The following is a 19,089-nucleotide window of genomic DNA, read 5'->3' as shown; positions in this document are numbered from 1 at the left end:
TAGGCCTTACGTTCTCCATCTATGAAAAGTCTTGGCTTCTGTTTGATGATTAACATTCTCAGAAATGTCCTTTGGTCACTGTTTCAGAGTCTTGGAAGCACCACGTTTTGAATGTCTAGAGCAGGAAGCTCTCTAGGTAGAAACTATATCTTTTTCTTTACTCCCTCCAACAAAATGCCCAATGCATGTTCAGTTAGAATATGCTATGAATGCTGAGGTGACTGTGTCAGGAAATCCCTTGAGGTGAAGCTTAAGCAAATTCCCTTTTAGTTTTAATCCTGGAGTGAAGTGAATGCTGAATGAGGGAGTGGGGATGTGTGGTGCTGATAGAGGAACCTAGTAGGAGATTGTGAGAGGTGTCTTTGGTGGTGCGTCTATCCTTGTTTACAGGACTGCTGAATGGGCTCCTTAGCTGCATCTAGGACTGGCCTCCAAATCACCACAGGCTGGTTGCACATGGCTCCCCACACTCTCTTCCTGGCAACCAGGACCTCCTCCATACACTGAAAAGCTTGTTTACTTGTACGTGCAGATCTTGGGTCAACAAAGTCTCCAACAAGTCCCATTTAAGCCCTCAGTCCACTTCATCACCAATGCAGGGTCTCACTTGTCTTCCTTTGCCCATTTCCAGCTTTCCTCCAGGATTCTGCCTAATCCACCTCCTTCACAGTTCCCTACCCTTCTCATGAGCCCTCCTCCCAGGCACACCAGCCCTCTGATGGCCCCACCTCCTGATGGCTCTGCTCTCCCCAGTGCCCCAACTCCCTGAGGGCTCCCTCTAAGCTCCACCCCAAGTCCTGACTCTGATAGGCCAAGCTCCTTCCCTCTCCCTTGGCTTGACTTGCACTTCTTTCTCAGGTCTTTCTCCTCTAATACAGAAACAGCCCATGGGTAAGTGATTTCTCATGTTTATGGAGTTGACATGAAAACTGAGACAGAGCCAGAGAGGAAGAAGTCTGGGCACAAAGTGCAGCTGCTGTGAAAGCCCTGTGGGGTTTAAGCAGAGGATATTATATGGCATCAGAGCTAGACAATGGATTGGGAGAGGGGGCTGCAGAGAGGCCTTGTGAGTTTGGGAAGGGCAGGTGGGTTTGCTGGGGTCAGAGAGATTTGGAGGCCTACATTCTGTTCTCCTCCATGCCAGAAAGGTTCTCAGCTCTGCTGAGGAAAATATGAAGTAGGGGAAATTATTCCTGGAGGATATTATTCTCCTCCAGAGTCCTTCCCACCTCTTTGTCCTTACCTGTCCTTCCTGGCCTTTCCTTTCTGACCTGGTGCACAGCTTGCTTTATTCATCTTTGTCTTCCCCACAGGGCCCAGCACAGAGTATGCTTAGACATGTTCCTTGAATTAATGAAGATTCTTCTTCCTGTCTCTGATGTCTCTTTCATATTTTGCAACACTTTCTCACGGGAGATTCTGAGAGTCTCTGAGTCCTATCTTCTTAAGGAGGACATTGCTGTGGAACTTGCAGAATAGCAGGTCTAGTTTGATAACGTGGTCCACCATCACCAGAGGGGATGTGAGGGGTTTATTCCTAGTTATTCAAGGATCTAGATATCTATTTTTACTGCTGAAGGGATCTCTCTGCCTTTCTTATCTAATTAAAAAAAAGTTGCATGGTGTGTAAGCCATACAGAGAAAGACAGATACCATACGTTTAACTCTTATGTGGAGCCTGAGAAACTTAACAGAAACCCATGGGGGAGGGGAAGAAAAAAAAGAGATTAGAGTGGGAGAGAGGCAAAGCATAAGAGACTCTTAAAAACTGAGAACAAACTGAGGGTTGATGGGGGGTGGGAGGGAGGGGAGGGTGGGTGATGGGTATTGAGGAGGGCACCTTTTGGGATGAGCACTGGGTGTTGTATGGAAACCAATTTGACAATAAATTTCATATATTGAAAAAAAAAGTTGCATGGTGGGGATTGATTATAGGCCAGGTCAGGCTGTAGGAGGCAAGATTACCAAGTTCTCCTGGGTGTGGCCACTTAGTGGTCTTTCAAACACTTTAAGAAGGCTTCTCTGTGGTCCCAAATATATTATAAATGAGTGAGTGCTAAATAACCTTGAAACTTGGTGGCTTTGTTCTTTCTCTTGGATTCTATCAATTTCATGTACATGATAGGCATATTTCATTGATTGATAAAGTTTTGGAGGAGAAGCCTGATATAGGTCTGTCTTCCTGGGTTTCCAAGAGGAAAAGGAGTTTGCTGTTATCTCAGAACATATTTGAAACTCTTTAACTTTAAAAGCCTTGGGAATCTTAAACTATTCTCCACCCTCCACCCTCCCCACTGCCATGTACACTATGGGCCGTACCCAACACCAGAACCCCAGATAACACTTACCCATGCACAAAACCTGTATTATTGATTATATGGCAGATGTCAATTCCTAAGTTGCCTCTCTCATTTCCTCTAGCAGTTAGTTATTGGGCAACTTCTCTCCATTACCAATTGATAGTGTTATGTTCTTCTAGAAGCAGATTCATTTTAACGTTAGTTTAAGCAAAATCATGTGGAAAGGCCAATTTCCTTCACATGTATCCACTAAATTGACAAGTATAATTTTTAGAATATATTTTTGTTTTATCATCAACATTTTTTTCTTGTATATCCCAGAAATGACAGAGTTGGGATTAGAAAGAACTGGGGAAGAGGGATAAAGAGTGTCCCTTAAAAAGTAGTGTAGATTATGTTGCCTGAGCTGGGGTAAGGAGGATGAGTCTTGAGGGAGAAGTCATATGGATCTATAGTTGAACAGGAACTCAGGACTGTGAGGCATGATACATGTTTCATATGACTCAGATGATCTAGTGTCTTTCCTACAACAAAACAAAGCAAAACAAATTAACTTTTCAAGGCAGATGGTGACAGTGTGGAGCAGCTACCTGGGGCTATGAGAGGAACCAAGCCCTGTTTGAGAGAGGACAGAGAGAAAGAGACGGCTGAGTATTTATATGGAGGACAGGAGGACACATTTGAAGATATGAAGTAAGGTGACCAGAGAGAGAGTCAGTCTTTCCTAAGGCACCTTGTATGCAGTGTATTACTGAGGGTATATATTGGGAGGAAGTATATGGAAGAAGGAGCCATAACCTCTGACCACTCACAACTGCTATTCTGAAAGTGGACACAGGATGTAGTGTTGTGTGGGACCACTGGATGGATATTCAGGATAAGATTCTTACAAGGAAAGGAAGGATCTAGGAGAAAATATCAAAGCTGCTTAACAAGACTTTTTAGAAAAAAATGATTGTGGCTCAGTGCTCATTGTGGCTCATTGCTTTGTGGCTCAGCACAAAGGTGCTCCTATGTTGTTCGTTTTTATTTATTTATTTTTTATTTTTTTATTATTTATTTATTTATTTATTTTTTGAAAATAAGGTGGAAAAGCAGATGGATTTCCTTCTACTGCTTTCTCCTGAGAACTTTTATTAGGTGTTCTGTGTTGACAGGATTTGGAGTTGAGAAGAAACAGTAGTCAATTGTAGGGGAAACAGAGAAGAAATTGATTTTCACCATTGACATTGATGTGTCACATCACTTTCCAATCCCTTAATTGCACATCCTTCGTGGATTTTCCCAGATCTCTTTTTGATTCTTGCTTGGAACATATAATTATGATTCCTCCTGGTAGCCCATCTAGTTTCTGAAGACCTCTAGAAGCAGAAGTTCAGGCTTTTCTGATTTGCAAGGTTGATCATCTTGTTTGGTGTAATAGAAATGTTAAGAATTTCCAAAACTAGATTCTGACTGAAACTAATCTAAATGTGTCAAATCATGAATGAGGAGTGTGGCACTTTATCTTGTCAGCAGTTATCCCAGAAGGACTAAGAAAGGGCGCCTTATTCACAACCATTCCAGAATATTACTAGATTTTATGGAGTCTATACAGCCTCTAGAGAAGCCCTGACTCCCTGATTGTTTACCCAAATAATGGTGCAATGATACTAGTGTGGTGTCTGCATGTAGCAGTGACTCCATAGATGTTGTGAGAAGGAAGCAAAAACGTTTTGTCCTATATTTACATAGATTTTGGCCTATAATTGAGTGGATGGACTTGGTGCACATACAGTTGGTCTGGAGTGTGTTAATTTGCATCTGGATGGGTTTTCACTGACTTGGAATTCAGCTTCTGCCAGACTGGGATGGATTTGAGAGGTGTAGTACTTAGGTAATAGGACAGGTGAGTGAGTTGGTGGAAGTGGCTGTGTTTCCTCTTGATCTAGTGAGCAGACAGCTTGGGGGCTGCCATGCCTTCCAGTTCAAGTCTTGGTTACACCTAGTAAGTATCCTTGCAGAATTAGCCTCATTAAAGGAACAAGAAGCAGTTTCTGTCCTACAGAATTTTTTATTTTAGAAAGCTTCTTCCCAGTAACATGCAAACAGAATACAGCACCAAGTAAGATCCTAGTTGGGAGGATGCCTTTTAAGTAATCCATTTGGTGAGGTTGTTCTCAGAAGACTCCTGGGAGATAAGATAGTTTCTCTCTCTTTTCCTTTTCAGCAGAGACCAAGACTGAGAGTTATTATTATTATTATTATTATTATTATTATTTATTATAGTTATTATTATTACTACATCTTACTGTCTAGTTCCATGTTAATATCTAGTTCCAAAACTGAGAGTTATTATTATTATTATTACATCTTACTATCTAGTTCTATATTAATATCTGTAGCAAATATTTAAATGGATTTATCTAGTTGGGCAAACTGGATTTACTGGTTCCAGGTGTAGTGGAGTTTGTTTTGTATTTTTGATGGGGGGCATGGAAGGAGGGTCTAAAAGAGGCTCTATTTATTGGATCATGGCCCAACCTGAGTATGTAGCTTGAACTAATGTTTTCCTGGGAAACAGTTATGCACAATGCCAAGATGGGGTAATTCTTCCCTCTTCCATGCAGTCTTCTCAGGCTGACACACAGTACACAGAAGATACTCACTAGTCTTATCAACAGTGGAAAATGAGGTCCTTACTACTTTTACTTTCCATCAACTATGAAGCCATCTGGGATTTTCACATGCTATTGTCTTGAGTATTCATTTCTGAGTTAAGAATATATATCCTCATTTATACTTTATGTATTTTTTACTTCTTTTGGCAGGTGAGGAGGTGTTCATGAAACACCCATAATTGAAAAATCCAAGAGAGGGGAATTCTGTATTTGCCCCCATTGTCTTTCACTGTGTGTAACTGAGTGTGTGATTATTTGTGGGTAATGGTGGTGGTGTTGATAATTTAGGAAACGAAAAATGTTGCTTTTGCTTGAGTTTTTTTTTTTTTCACAAAGAATCACTGTGGTGCCTGAATTTTCTAATTTGGAATTGTCTTTATATTTATTTACATTTAATTGAAATCTGATCTTTAATAGGTAGAATCCAATATTTGTCACTTGGACTTTTTGTGGTTTTGACTTGAGGAGCCATCCAAACTCTCACTTTAGACCCGGACCCAAGTACACAGAACTATCAGTGTAGTTATTTATAGATAGTACAAGAAAAATGGTAGCAAATACAGAAAATTATTTTTCTGGGAGCTTATAATATAAGGGCATTTGATGGATACTTCCTTATCCACCTGAAACAAGTGAAATACTATTCTACAGCCCATTCATTAATTGACTATGGTCCCACTCCTCCTTCTTCAGGCCAGCCTTAAATGTAGTTATTGCAGTTTGAGTATCGTGTCATGTTTTCTAATACCAAAACGTTAGAGGACTTATTTTACAAATAAGGTAAGCAGTGAAAGTAGTAAAACTCTGTGTTGTCTGTCTGTTCCATTGTCACACATTAAAAGAATGACACTGGAATAAATCATGAATGTTGCTGATGATGTACATTCTCTCAGCTGACTTAGGTTACTTCCTTTGTACTTTGACTTTGTTGTGGTGAAAGAGACTTGGACCTCAGTTCTTGTGTCAGGTCTCTGACATCACCAAACTGGGCTGTATATCCTGGGGTACTTCTTGGCTGTCACCAGTTAACTCTTTGCACCTCAGGCTTCAGCTGGGGAAGGAAAGGCAGCTAAAAGCATCATCAGGCAGAAGCTGTGCTCCTTGGTTTCACCTCAGCACTTACTGCTTCTACCCTCTTCCTTAACTGGGTTTTTCCCCAATGCATAGTTCTAGGCCAGTGACTTATGCCACTGAACATTAATGAGGAAAGAGAAAGGGACAAGGAGACCATACTTCAGAGAGCAGATACCTATCTGTAGCTGTGACCAGAGAAATTTCCAGAAGGAAGGTCATACTGAACAGAGTTGGTAAAGAACATATTCTAGGCAGAGAAGGACAGTCTGTGTGATAGTTGATGTTAATGCCAGCAAGACGTGCATGTGTGGGGAAAGATTTGTGCCAGTAGGAGCCACATAAAAGTTTAATAGTATGAGTAAGTGGGAGAACAACGGTGAAAAGGAAGCCTTTGAAATACAATCTTAGAAGTTTTGACTTAATAAGGAGCTGGAAACTGCAGGTTGGTTGGGAGTGTTTGTGTGTGTGTGTGTGTGTGTGTGTGTGTGTGTGTATGTGTGTGTGTTTATGTGTGTGTACTAGTGTCTTTACAGACTTGAGGAAAGTGTCATTTCCAGAAGGAGCACTCACACTTCAGTTATCTTCTGCATATAGTAATCAGGAAGAATGTGATTTAGGGCTTTATCCTGCTTCAAGGACAGCATTCTTAGAACTGACATTCTACTGGTACTGGCTTTCCTGGCAAAGGATAAGAGGACATTGCCATTCTCTGGCAAACATTCCCAGTCTGCTCCTTATTAGCAGCCCAGTCAGGGAGCAAATGGCCAAGTGAGATAAGAATTTTAAAAAGATGTTTTGTTAGGTGCACCTGGGTGGCTCAGTTGTTCAAGCGTTGTAATCAGCTCGGGTCATGATCTCATGGCCCATGGGTTCAAGCCCTGCATCAGGCTCTGTGTTGACAGCTCAGAGCCTGGAGCCTGCTTCGGATTCTGTGCCTCCCTCTCTCTGCCCCTCCACCATTCATGCTCTGTCTCTCTCCATCTCTGAAAAATGAATAAACGTTAAAAAAGTTCAAAAGAAAAATTAAAAAAAAGACGTTCCATTAAACCACTCTCATTAAACAGAGGAGCAATCTACCTCCTGCCCTTCTTTGTTCCAGTTGGGGCTGTCCTTTGTGACAGAAGTTTCCTAATGGTGTGTGCTGGCTGCATCTTGAAGCCATGAGTGATGGCTGAGGTTTGGGAAGCTCAAACCTGAAAGGAATTAGGTTGTCAGGGAAATTTCAACCATTTTCTTGCCATCAGGCTCCCGTTTTAGAAAACGTCTGCTCCCTGTATGACTGTATTTCTTTACACAATGAAAATCAAGGTTTCATTTTCTTCTCCAGAATTCCCTAAGCTACACTCAACATGTAGCTTAAGAATGAGGCAGTGACTAGAAAAGATTTGGAATAGAGTGGTGAAAGAAGTCTCAGGAGTGTGACTTATATTTTTCATCTGGAGATCTATTATCCTGTATTTTCCCTAAAGGCTAAGTAAAAACAGATGGGCTAACGTTGTGGGCAGGATTTTACAATAGTTGTAGAATCATATCTGGGAACTATTAGAATGGATATGGGACATTTTGGAATCTTTCTTGGTATGTAAAAGGGCCTAGATTAGGCTTAGATTTTTGCAGGACATGGTTTAGATGGAGCATTCAGATTTAATGGTCCCAGAACTTTTTTTTAAGTTTGTTTATTCATTTTGAGAATGAAAGGGACAGCATGAGTTTGAGAGAGGGAGAAATAAGGGGGGAGAGACAGAGAATCCCAATCATGCTCCATGCTGACAGATCAGACCTGATGTGGGGATTGAACTCATGAAGCCATGAGATCATGACCTGGGCAAAAACCAAGAGTTGGATGCTTAACTGACATAGCCACCCACGCATCTCCCCCTCATCCATCTTTCTTCTTTTCTTTTTCTTTCTTTCTTTCTTTCTTTCTTTCTTTCTTTCTTTCTTTCTTTCTTTCTTTCTTCTTTCTTTCTTTCTCTTTCTTCTTTCAAGTTTGGTTCCCGTGCTTCTAACTGGCTCATCAGTGTGTATTTGGGAGGAGAGGGAAGATATCAGCAGAAGATGACCTGTGCACAAAGGTGAGAAGTGGCTCAAATACTCCTTTAATAGTCGTGCCCTCAAATTGTGTTTCTTTGTGGATGTAGGGTGCTGGAGGAGAAAGAACATGGTATTTGAAGTGACAAAGAACCAAGTTCAAATTCCTGCTCTTCTTTGTACTGCTAAATGCTAGTTGCCTAATGTTTCAGTCAGTAAGTAGAGTAATAGTACTTATTTTATTGGGTTGTTATGCGGGTTAAATGAGGTAACATATGTGCATTATTTGCGGCTCAACAAATCTGTTTCTCTATCATGGCTCTCTCCATGCATCCCTAATTCTTGCACATATACCTGGTAACCTTATTTGCCAGATACCATTTTTCTCTATCTTCAGCCTCTGCATATGTTCCCCAATGCTTCTAGAGTTCAAGTCTAGGGTCCTGGCTTATTAGTGTCTGTTAGTCCCACAAAATATCAATGAGAGTATGAGGTTTTTATAACCGTACTTACCTAAGGCAAAGTTGTGGTGTTTTTCCAGTCATTTTTGCTTGCCGACAATTTTGGTTGTAAATGAAAGACAAAGGAGTTCTATCTTCCCACCTGATCCTCTGATCTAAAGTTACTGATTTGAGGCTAAATCATTCTGGGTGGGATTTGGTTCTAACCAAAAATCATGTCAAACTTGTTTATAAAAGACATTCAGGGAAGGAGAATCCATAAACTTTACTACTGGGACATTCTTTTTTTCTTTCTACATTTTTAGTTTGCAAAATATCAATCCTACGGATAGTTGCAAGAATATTATAGTAAATACCCATTTATTTTTCTCTAGAATTGACCAATTGTTAATATTTTGCCACATTTTCTTGCTCTGTCTAATGTGTGTGTGTGTGTGTGTGTGTGTGTGTGTGTGTGTGTGTGTGTGAAATATGGTCTATAGTCTAAGTTTACTAATTGTCCATTTTTTTTACTAGAGTATTTCTCCATGGTCCAGGTACATTCCAGGGTTATGCATTGCATTTTGTTGTTATGTCTCTTTATTTTCACATAATCTGCAACAGTTCCTCAGCCTGTCATTCCTGACATTGACGGTTTTGAAAAGCAAAGTTCAATTGTTTTATAGAAAGTCAACTTACTGTACAAAGTTGTTTTGTAGACTGATTGCTTTTATCAACAGATTTAGGTTACACATTTTAGACAGGAATATTATATAAGAACATGTTAAAGACATGGGCATGCCTTTTTTTCTCCCAGTTGTGTTTGTAACATCAAGTGCTAGGTAGGAGTGGCATTTAGAAGGTGTTTAATATTTATTGAATGAATGAATAAATGAATGAAATAAGACCTTCATTGCTACTTAGCTCTATTATTTTTCTACTTGAGGAAAGGAGGAGGAGCAGTTTTCTCCTATATCCTAGTCCCTTTTTTATTATACATATTTGAAGGCTTAAAAATAACCTAGGACCTCTGCAATGAACCCACAGAAAAGGAAAGTGAGATCAGGACTATGGCATGAGGCAAGCTGTAAAGTCTCTTTACCCAGGGGGTGGGTGGTGATCACAGAGTGTTGAGAGTGGACGATGAGTTAAGTGGTTGTCAGCGGGAGTGAGAAATAGCACACAGAAGTTAGGAGTACATGGCCTGTTTTCTTGCTGAGAGAAATTAGTTATCCAGGTTTACATACTTTACTATACTTCTCTCCCCTAACCCCCAATTGAATCCAAGAATGTCATAGTTAAAATTGATTTCTGTCTCTCTTCCTTTCTCAGCAGGAACAACCCCATTATTCTCTCCTTCTCTATCCTCTACCCCCACCCCCAACTCATACACATAAATGTGTATTTCTAACATTTATGAATGATGGTTGAGCAGCCATTATATGGATTATCTCCAATAACCTGGAGAACCAGGTTATTAGTTGTTGAGATAACTCCTTGGAATTCTCATTTATGTAGAGTTCTCATCCCTGTAACTTGGGGGAAGTGAGATTATGACAGGTATTCTTTGCTTCTCAGAAATGTGTAGTCAGTCTTCCCTATTGGCACCTTTATCTCTCCAGCTCTGAGCATCTCAGACATTTCTGACAGTCCTTCCTGAGGCATCTGGGGCTCGGGCCTGGACTCATGTATTTAATTCTGTAAGGCTTGTGAGTGCCTGATGCACATGGTTCCTGCTCCCTTTCTGAGAGTCTCTCTACTCCTGCCTTTGCAGTCCTTAATTTTACCAGGTTCTGGAAAAAGTGCCCTTTATCTCCATGTCAGCTCTTGATTATCCACAATAATGGTGGTTATAACCTAAAATAGTGCATGAAACTAAAATGATTTTGTTTGGTATGTAAGTGTGGGAGTCCTGCCTAGAGCCTGCCTAGAGATAATCCATAAGTGAACAGCTTCATGAAAGCAATCTGTCATGTTACTCTGCCATGGGTGGCTGTATAGCATCTCTGCTTTGGCATCTAAGAGGGAGGCAGATGCAAGAATGTGGCTTGTTCAGCCCTCATTGTGTTGTTAGAAGAACCAGACATCTAATGTTAGTTCTGCAAAATTTGTCTCCATGCCTTGTTTTCAAACTCTGGAAGAGGCCTTTCCTGGAAGAGGCCAAACTCCTTGGTTTGGGAACCTAATACTTAATTCACAGAACATGAAAATTTTTAAGCAACCTGTGAAATTATCATTTTTTCAGTGGTTTCCTTCACACCCAGAATAAGAGCCAAAGTCCACACAGTGACTTTCAGACCCTACGTGAAGGATCTGGCTACTTGCTTTCTCTCTGACCTCATCCCCTACTGCTTTCTCCTCACTCATTCTGTCCTGGCCCCACAGCCCTTCTTGTTATTTCTTAAAAATAACCAGGTACCACTTCACAACTGTTAGGATGACTGCTATTAAAGAAAAAAAAACCAGAAGATAACAAGTGTTGGCAAGGATGTGGAAAAATTGGGACACTTGGGTATTGCTGGTGGTAATGTAAAATGGTGCAGACACCACAGAAAACAGTATGGAAATTTCTCAAAATATTACATGTACAATTACCATATGATCCATCAATCTCACTTCTAGGTGTATATCCCAGATAATTGAAAGGAGGGACTCAAAAAGACATTTTTACACTCACATTAATGATAGCATTATTCACAACAGCTAAAAGGTGAAACAACCCATACACCCATCAGTGGATACACAAGATATGGGATATACACACAATGGAATATCATTCAGCCTTTAAGAGGAAGGATATTCTGACATATACTCCCACATGGATGAACCTTGAAGACATTATGCTAAGTGAAAAAGGAGGTCACAAGAGGAAAATATTGTGTGATTCCACTTATATGAGTACATACAGTGGTCAAATTCAGAGAGATAAAGTAGAATGGTGGCGCCAGCGGCTGTGGGGAGGGAAGGTGGAGTTACTGTTTAATAAGTACAGAGTTTCAGGTGAGGAACTTGAACAAGTCTAGAGATGGATGGTGGTGACAGTTGCACAACAGTGTGAAGGTGAGGCTGTCTTGGATCACACATTTTTAAAATCATAATACCCACTAGAGCACATCCTAACATTTTCTTGCTTTCCTTTTCTCTGCAACACTGATTGCAATGCCAATGCAACATATATTTTTATTACTAATGTGTTTATTGTTTGGTTCCTACTGCAGGAGTACAGCAATGTGGGCGGAGAGATTTTGTGATTTTTCTCCTTTATCTGCAGTACTGAATACATGAAGACATGTATATTTGTTGAATGATAAGTGAAGGACTGTGATTAGACACAGACTTCTAGAGAAGGCACAAACAGAAAGAGAAAATGGGAAGATTCCAGTTTTCATGTGATTTTGTTTACTAATTTCTTCTATCCTTGAGTATGAGACTCAGCCCCACTATTCATGGTGGCTTTTGTTCTGCTTACCTGTTCACATGCATTGTGAACTATTTCACCTTTGGACATGTTGATGTGCATGTACACAACACTTACTATTATTTAAAACTCTTTCCCTGAACTCAAAGCCTCCACTCCTGTACTCGTGACTGTCCCCACCTCAGTTGCAGGGCTGCTTGAATTAGGACTTGAGAAACTCTGGGGAAGCTCAGCTTTCTAAAAAGTTTTATACCTGATTGTTTGGGAGTCACTGGCTTGATTGGCTCCAGAGTCTTCATTGTCTGGAACTTTAAGGAGGAAGAGAGTATTCATATACCTTGAGATGAGAAAGGAGCTGTGTTTGGATATAGAGGGTTGATATAATCTCTGGAGATGTTATATTTAAGGTTCACTGCTCTAAAACTTTGAGAAATAAAATAATTATTTAACAGCCTCATTAGCTTTCCTCTCAAGTCTTTATCAAAATTCTAGCAAAGCAACTGGTACCCAAACTATCTTTGAAGCTTTTCAGGAGGAGACACAGGGCCAACTTCCTGATTCGCAGGAATGTTAGCAACCAACCATGGGAACCAGTGGGACTTATTGCCTTGGAAAAATGTTTTAAAAAGGAAAAGTCCAGAGGAAACTAGGTGGCTCAGTTGGTTAAGCATCTGACTTCAGCTCAGATCATGATCTCATAGTTTGTGGTTCATGAGATCATGAACCACATGAACCACATGAACTACATGTGGTAAGCTGTGCTGACAGCTCAGAGTCTGAAGCCTGCTTCAGATTCTGTGTCTCTCTGCTTCTCTGCCCCTCACCTGCTCATTTTATCTCTCTCTCTCTCTCATAAATAAAAGTTAACATTAAAAAATTTAAATAAATAAAATATAAAAGAAAAGGTCCATAGTGAGGGCAGAACCCTTCTAGACACAGAAGAATAAACACAATGACCTCCAGGACAAAGGGGAGTTGTTGGGCTGGCTGGGAAAGGAAGACAGCCTGCGATTCTGTGGGTGGATTGTTGGATTTGACAGGAGTTCTTCTTGAGTACTTGGAATGGAACTTTGGTTTTGGAGTTTGAAAGGAGCTCAGAGACTGAAATACATGGAAGATGAGGGATGGAAGGGAAGAGACGAGGGTATTATGGAATTCATGCAAACTGGCTTCTCACTCCCTGGCAACTCTGCCTTTTCTTCAGCACTTCATTTGCACCAAGGACCTCCTTTGGGAGAGACTGTTTCTTAATTAAACTGAGATTCACAGACCCAGGGCCCTCATTAGGAAATGACCTCAGGAAAGTGCTTGAAATAGATGATGGTGCATGTTCTAGTCTCCTGTTTAGACCTGTGTTTGGCCCTTTCTCTCTTTCCAAATAAACAAACAAACAAAAAAACCCAAAACAACAAACCTTTTCTTTAGAAAGCTCAAGATATATTAGTCAATAAATACATGTATATATTCATTTTCTCCATCCTATATTCCTCTTATGGTTGCTCAGTACAATTATGAGTGGATTCTTGTTCTGGGTAGTGAGGTTTGGAGGTGGGAGAGTGGGATTCAGAAAAAGGAGGTATATTGATCCTGGCCCTGCCCTCAGAAGTTTAAAGGAATTTAAGTGACATACCCAGGACACCAACAGACTGAAAGGGAAAATTAGTTTCAGCTGAGCATCAGAATGGTCTGTAAGTGCTGGCAGGAAGGGGAGGAACTTTGGAGATGGGGACCAGTCAGGATGGCTTAGGAAAGGCTTCTGAGACGTGGGTGGAAAAGTTGTAGATTAGGGTTGAGAAGACCTAGCATTAAGACTGGACAGAAGCATTAAGACTGGACAGAAAGGAGTGAGGAGGGCATCCCTGGCAGGGCAGGATTTACTCAGGCCAAAGACTCATCCCAGGAAGGGTAAGTGAAGATGTGAGGAGCTGAGTTAAGAAAAAGGTGATGGTCCTGAGGGTAGGGGTAGAATTAGGGTAGGTGCTCTGACAGCTGGGTCAGAGAGTCTGAACTGAATATAAGCTATTCGAATAATCATAGATTATTGCACAGAATGAGGGCATTTCTGAACATGGTGACCTGGTGTTTGAGGACAATGTTTCTCTGTGTTGTTATAAGCTGGATTTGTGATAAGCTCTCTCAGGATTACCAATCATGAGTTTGCTTTTCTCTTCTATAAGTTTGGTTGTTCATTTTTGTTTTGCCTCCTTCTGTTGGAGTCATAAAATGTGATTACTTATTTCCAGATATTTTGTTCTTGGGTTGCTTCTATGGTATCTTCATACTTCATCTGTATCCCACTGTCTCTCATCTTCAGTAAAAGGGAAACAGAAATTATCAAAAGCATTACCCATCTCCGATCCTGCCATTCAGATGGTCCTCCTCTGGGATTCCTGCTCAGGGTCTATGGATGGACTTCAGAAGAATGTATGATATATATATATTTTTTATTGAAGTGACCAACCTCACAAGGGTGTGTGATTCAGCAAATGTTAGGAACCACTGTTGTGTCTTTGTTGGGAGGAGACGGCTCCCCAGGAGAAATGTGGGACAAGCATCCTTAGTGCCCAGTAAGGAGCCTCCAGAGACAGTTGAACGAGCTGAAGGAGAAACAGGGATTGGGAAAAGGGAAATGGGTTCAGAGGGAACTGGTGGGAGGGATGCCCCTCTTCCCTTGTTCTCCACCCTCTTTCTAGCAAGTATCCCTTCTCTGTATTCTCCATGTCCTGATGACTACAGGATTCTGGTTCCCCTTCGATTTAAATCTGTTAGGTGCCCACTATTTATCAGGCTCCGAACCAGGTCCTCTCACAACATCACCTCAGGCAATTCCTTTGTTGAACCTGAGGTACACAGAGTGGAGTCAACCCCTCCCTCAGTCATGGACTGTTAGCACCATCGCTTCCTGTCAGGCCCCTTTTCAATGCATTTTATTTTCACCTTTCATCATGATCTCTATTCTTATTGCCCCTCCTTACTGGAGGCATTTGCTTTAGGGTATCTAACAAATTCTCCTCCAATCCATGCTCTGTACATTTATTTAGATACATTCATCCACTCAACAAATTCACAGTTGTAGGTGTGGAGAATACAGCCAGGAGCAAAACAATAAAAAAGTCCTGCTTTCGTGGAACTTACATCTTTTGGTGTGAAACAAATCATAAACAAGTAAAACATATAGTACCTTAAAAAGTGATAAGTGCTATGAAAAAAAAAGGGCAGGGAGACCAGGTATGTTGTGGGTATTTAGGAGTAGATTTCAGTTCCATGTGGAGAGAATAAGGGAGTCCTTGCTACAAATGTGCTATTTCACCAACTGTAGTAAAGGGAGAAACCATGTGGATATGTGGGATAGAAGTGGTGCAGTTATACAGGACAACAAGTACAAAGGCCCTGAGGTAGGGTCTTGCCTGGTATGTTAGGAGGCCAGAATGGCTGGGAAGCCAATGGCTAGAGAAAAATGAGTGGGCAGAGAGAGAAACAGAAGGCTGAGAGGTATCTGGGTCAGAGACAAGTACTGTAAGACTTTGTAGGCCTTTGGAAATGCAGACTTCGGCTTCTTCTCTGTATAAAAAGGGAAACCAGTGGAAGGTTTTGAGTACAGGAATGATGTGACATTTTTAATACATATGTGTATATCAGCTATTTTTGGCTGTTTATAAATGTATATAAATGGAATTGTGTTGTACATCCTGCTTCTACTTTTGCTTCCTAACATTATTTCTGAGATCTACACACGTTGTTATTTGTAAATCTACTGTATTTGTGCCTCTTGTGTATATTTCATTGTACACATATGGCACATTTTACTTCTATATTCCTCTAGTGACATATGCTGACATAGCTTCTAACTCCCTGCTACCACAAACTGTCTTGTGATGAACATGCTATGGGCCTCCTTATGGACTCAGGAGAGAGTTTCCTTGGGGTGTTTTCCATTGTGGGCTAAGAGGGTGTGTGCAATCTTTTTTTTTTAATTTTTTAATGTTTATTTGTTTTTGAAGGAGAGAGGGAGACAGAGTGTGAGTGGGGGAGGCGCAGACAGAGAGGGAGACACAGAATCCAAAGCAGGCTCCAGGCTCGGAGCTGTCAGCACAAAGTCTGACACGGGTATGGAACCCACAAACTTAGAGATCATGACCTAAGCCAAAGTCGGAGGCTTAAGCGACTGAGCCACCTAGGACCCCCAGTCTCTTTAATTTTTCATTAATGTTTTATAAGGAGTCTTTTTGTTTTTAATTTTTTTTAATATTTACCTATTTTTGACAGAGAGAGAGAGACAGAGCATGAGCGAGGGAGGGGCAGAGAGAGAAGGAGACACAGAATCAAAAACAGGCTCCAGGCTCTAAGCTATCAGCACAGAGCCCAACACAGGGGTTGAACTCACGAACTGTGAGATCATTACCTGAGCTAAAGTCAGACTCTTAACCAACTAAGCCACCCAGGCATCCCAGGTGTGTGCGTTCTTAATTCCACTAAGACTGTGCTTCAGGATGGTGGCTGCAGTTACACTACCACCAGCAGTGCATGGTGGTTTGTATCTTCTTTTGTTATTGTTGTTTATTTTTTATTTTTTAAAATTTACATCCAAATTAGTTAGCATATAGTGAAGCAATGATTTCAGGAGTAGATTCCTTAATGCCCCTTACCCATTTAGCCCATCCCCCCCTCCCACAACCTCTCCAGCAACCCTCAGTTTGTTCTCCATATTTATGAGTCTCTTCTGTTTTGTCCCCCTCCTGTTTTTATATTATTTTTGTTTCCCTTCCCTTATGTTAATCTGTTTTGCCTCTTAAAGTCCTCATATGAGTGAAGTCATATGATTTTTGTCTTTCTCTTACTGACTAATTTCACTTAGCATAATACCCTCCGGTTCCATCCATATAGTTGCAAATGGCAAGATTTCATTCTTTTTGATTTGAGAGTAATACTACATTGTATATATATATACCACATCTTCTTTATCCATTAATCCATCGGTGGACATTTGGGCTCTTTCCATACTTTGTCTATTGTTGATAGTGCTGCTATAAACATAGGGGTGCATGTGTCCCTTCGAAACAGCACACCTGTATCCCTGGGATAAATGCCTAGTAGTGTAATTGCTGGGTCATAGGGTAGTTCTATTTTTCGTTTTTTAAGGAACCTCCAGACTGTTTTCCAGAGTGGCTGCACCAGCTTGCATTCCCAGGTTTGTATCTTCTCATGGAATTTCATGTTGATCTAGTAAGGAAGTCAGGTAAGGTTCCTTGTGGATAAGGAAACTGGGACTTAGAGAGATTAAGCAAATTACCCCAGTTTATACAGTGAGGCAGAAGAGCCAGGGCTCATATCCAACATTTCTGACATAATGTTCATTGCTCTTACCTCTATAGTACTCAGCAATGCTTCTTCTAGGAATAAGATGAGGCATCCATAGGCAATATATATATATATAATATATATATTATATATATATATATATATAACAAATAAATAATTATTTGTTATTATATTTGAGGCTTGCATTTTTTGATGCCTGGTCTAAGTCAGTAAGCCTAGGACTCCCAAGTGTTTAGCACCAAGTACAAGGGGGTCTTTCTAGAGTACTTACTGTTTCAAAGCAAAATGTGTGGAATAAAACTATTTTCATTGTCTCATGAGGACTAGTTAACAGGCTCAAGTTGTAGTGGATGATTTTGGGCTAGACATTTATAAAAACTAATTGTTTTTCCAAGTTTGGGGATTTGAATCATATTTCAATATTAAATTTTAGGTGGATTATATTAAGTACATATTGTTTGCTAGGTACTGAACTAACTACTTTATAGGCATCATTTAACTTACTGCTCACAACAACTCTATGAGGTATTTACTTTTACTCTCATTTGACTGTTGTAGAAACTAAAGCCCTAACAGGTGAACTAATTTGTCCAGAGTCATCCGGTATGAGATTGAGTTGTGATTTGAACATGAACCATCTAGCTGCAGAGCTTTACTCCTAACTACTAAATTGTGCTGCCTTCCTGTAAAGGAAGCTTTTAGAATCTCTTGTCTTTGAATTGAAGACAACTTCTCATTTGGGGTGGATTAGATCAGTTACAGGAAGTACAGGGCTATTGAACAAGAATCTCCAGAAGGAGAGGATCTGAAGTTTGAAAATTTCCCCAGGTGTCTTTACTATCTCTCTCTCTGTCCCAAAGTGAGAACCTTTGCCTTAGGACATGCTACCTAGATTATAGGGCCTGGGCATGATGCCTTCAAAAAGTTAGAGCTTCTTTAGCTGGGTGTGGGTGTTTGGTTGCCTGTAACCCAAATCAGCCTGATATTTAAAACAAGTGTCCTCAAATGCAAACATTCTTTAAAAAAATTAAGTTATTTATTGAGAGAGAGAGAGAGAGAGAGAGAGAGAACAAACAAATGAGCAGAGAAGGGGCAGAGAGAGAGGGAGAGAGAAAATCCCAAGCAGGCTTCATGTGGTTAGTGTGCAGCCTAATGTGGGGCTTGAACTTCAGAACCATGAGATTATGACCGGAGTCAAAATCAAGAGTCACACGCTTAACAGACTGAGCCATTCAGGTGCCCCACAAACAATTCTTTATCACCCTGTGTTGCTCATACCTGCCATGAATGATGTGCGGTTAAGGTTTCATCAGTTGGTTTTCCCTTCACACTTTTCATTTTGCTTGCCTTCTACAAGGAAGGTAATTCCATTTATATCCTTACTTGAGCCAGGATTATAAAGACTGCTTGGTTACAAAGTATGTATCTCAAAGTCAATTCTGGATTAAATTCTGGATTATGTGCTCTTTTAGGTTTCTCTTCTCAGTTTGTTCATTTGTTCAATAAATATTTATTGAGCACCTAACTCACAGTCTCATAGAGGACATACACAGGCAGCTGACCTTGAATTTTGCTACATTAGGGTAAATAGCACATGGGGGAAGCCTGGGTGTTATGATAGCACATAGGAAGGGCAGCATACGGGTCAGGATAGGCTTCCTGGGGAAGAAACTTCTGAGCTGGAAACTAGAAGAGAGGTGGAGTTTACCTAAGTGAAGGGACAAAAAAGCATTAGAGGCACAGGGAAGAGTTTGGATGTTATATTTTGCAGCTGGAGCAGGAACTGGGCATGGGATGAGGCTGGGGGAATCAGCACAGGTTAGATGATGAAGAAAGGAAGTATTATG

At 40.6% G+C, this 19,089-nt stretch overlaps 2 protein-coding genes across 3 annotated transcripts in view; both read left to right on the top strand.

Annotated features, from left to right (window-relative positions):
* LOC106977166 (cationic amino acid transporter 3-like) overlaps nt 1–19,089 on the top strand; it is an 89,225-nt gene that overhangs the window by 27,813 nt on the left and 42,323 nt on the right. The gene's annotated exons all lie outside the window — the stretch shown is intronic.
* The window catches only part of LOC128316363 (cationic amino acid transporter 3-like), a 293,114-nt gene that overhangs the window by 257,352 nt on the left and 16,673 nt on the right, over nt 1–19,089 (top strand). Inside the window, exon 1 of one of the 2 annotated variants that reach the window (XM_053225955.1) lies at nt 12,471–17,111. The exons of the other annotated variant lie outside the window; for it this stretch is intronic. The gene's annotated coding sequence lies outside the window, so the exon portion shown is untranslated. Of the gene's footprint in view, nt 1–12,470; nt 17,112–19,089 lie in introns of those variants that run through there. 2 annotated transcript variants of the gene reach the window in all.

This window comes from Acinonyx jubatus, chromosome B4 (assembly GCF_027475565.1).
Source record: "Acinonyx jubatus isolate Ajub_Pintada_27869175 chromosome B4, VMU_Ajub_asm_v1.0, whole genome shotgun sequence".
In the NCBI taxonomy this organism is placed as follows: domain Eukaryota; kingdom Metazoa; phylum Chordata; class Mammalia; order Carnivora; family Felidae; genus Acinonyx; species Acinonyx jubatus.
This window is presented reverse-complemented; position numbering and strand designations above follow the sequence as displayed.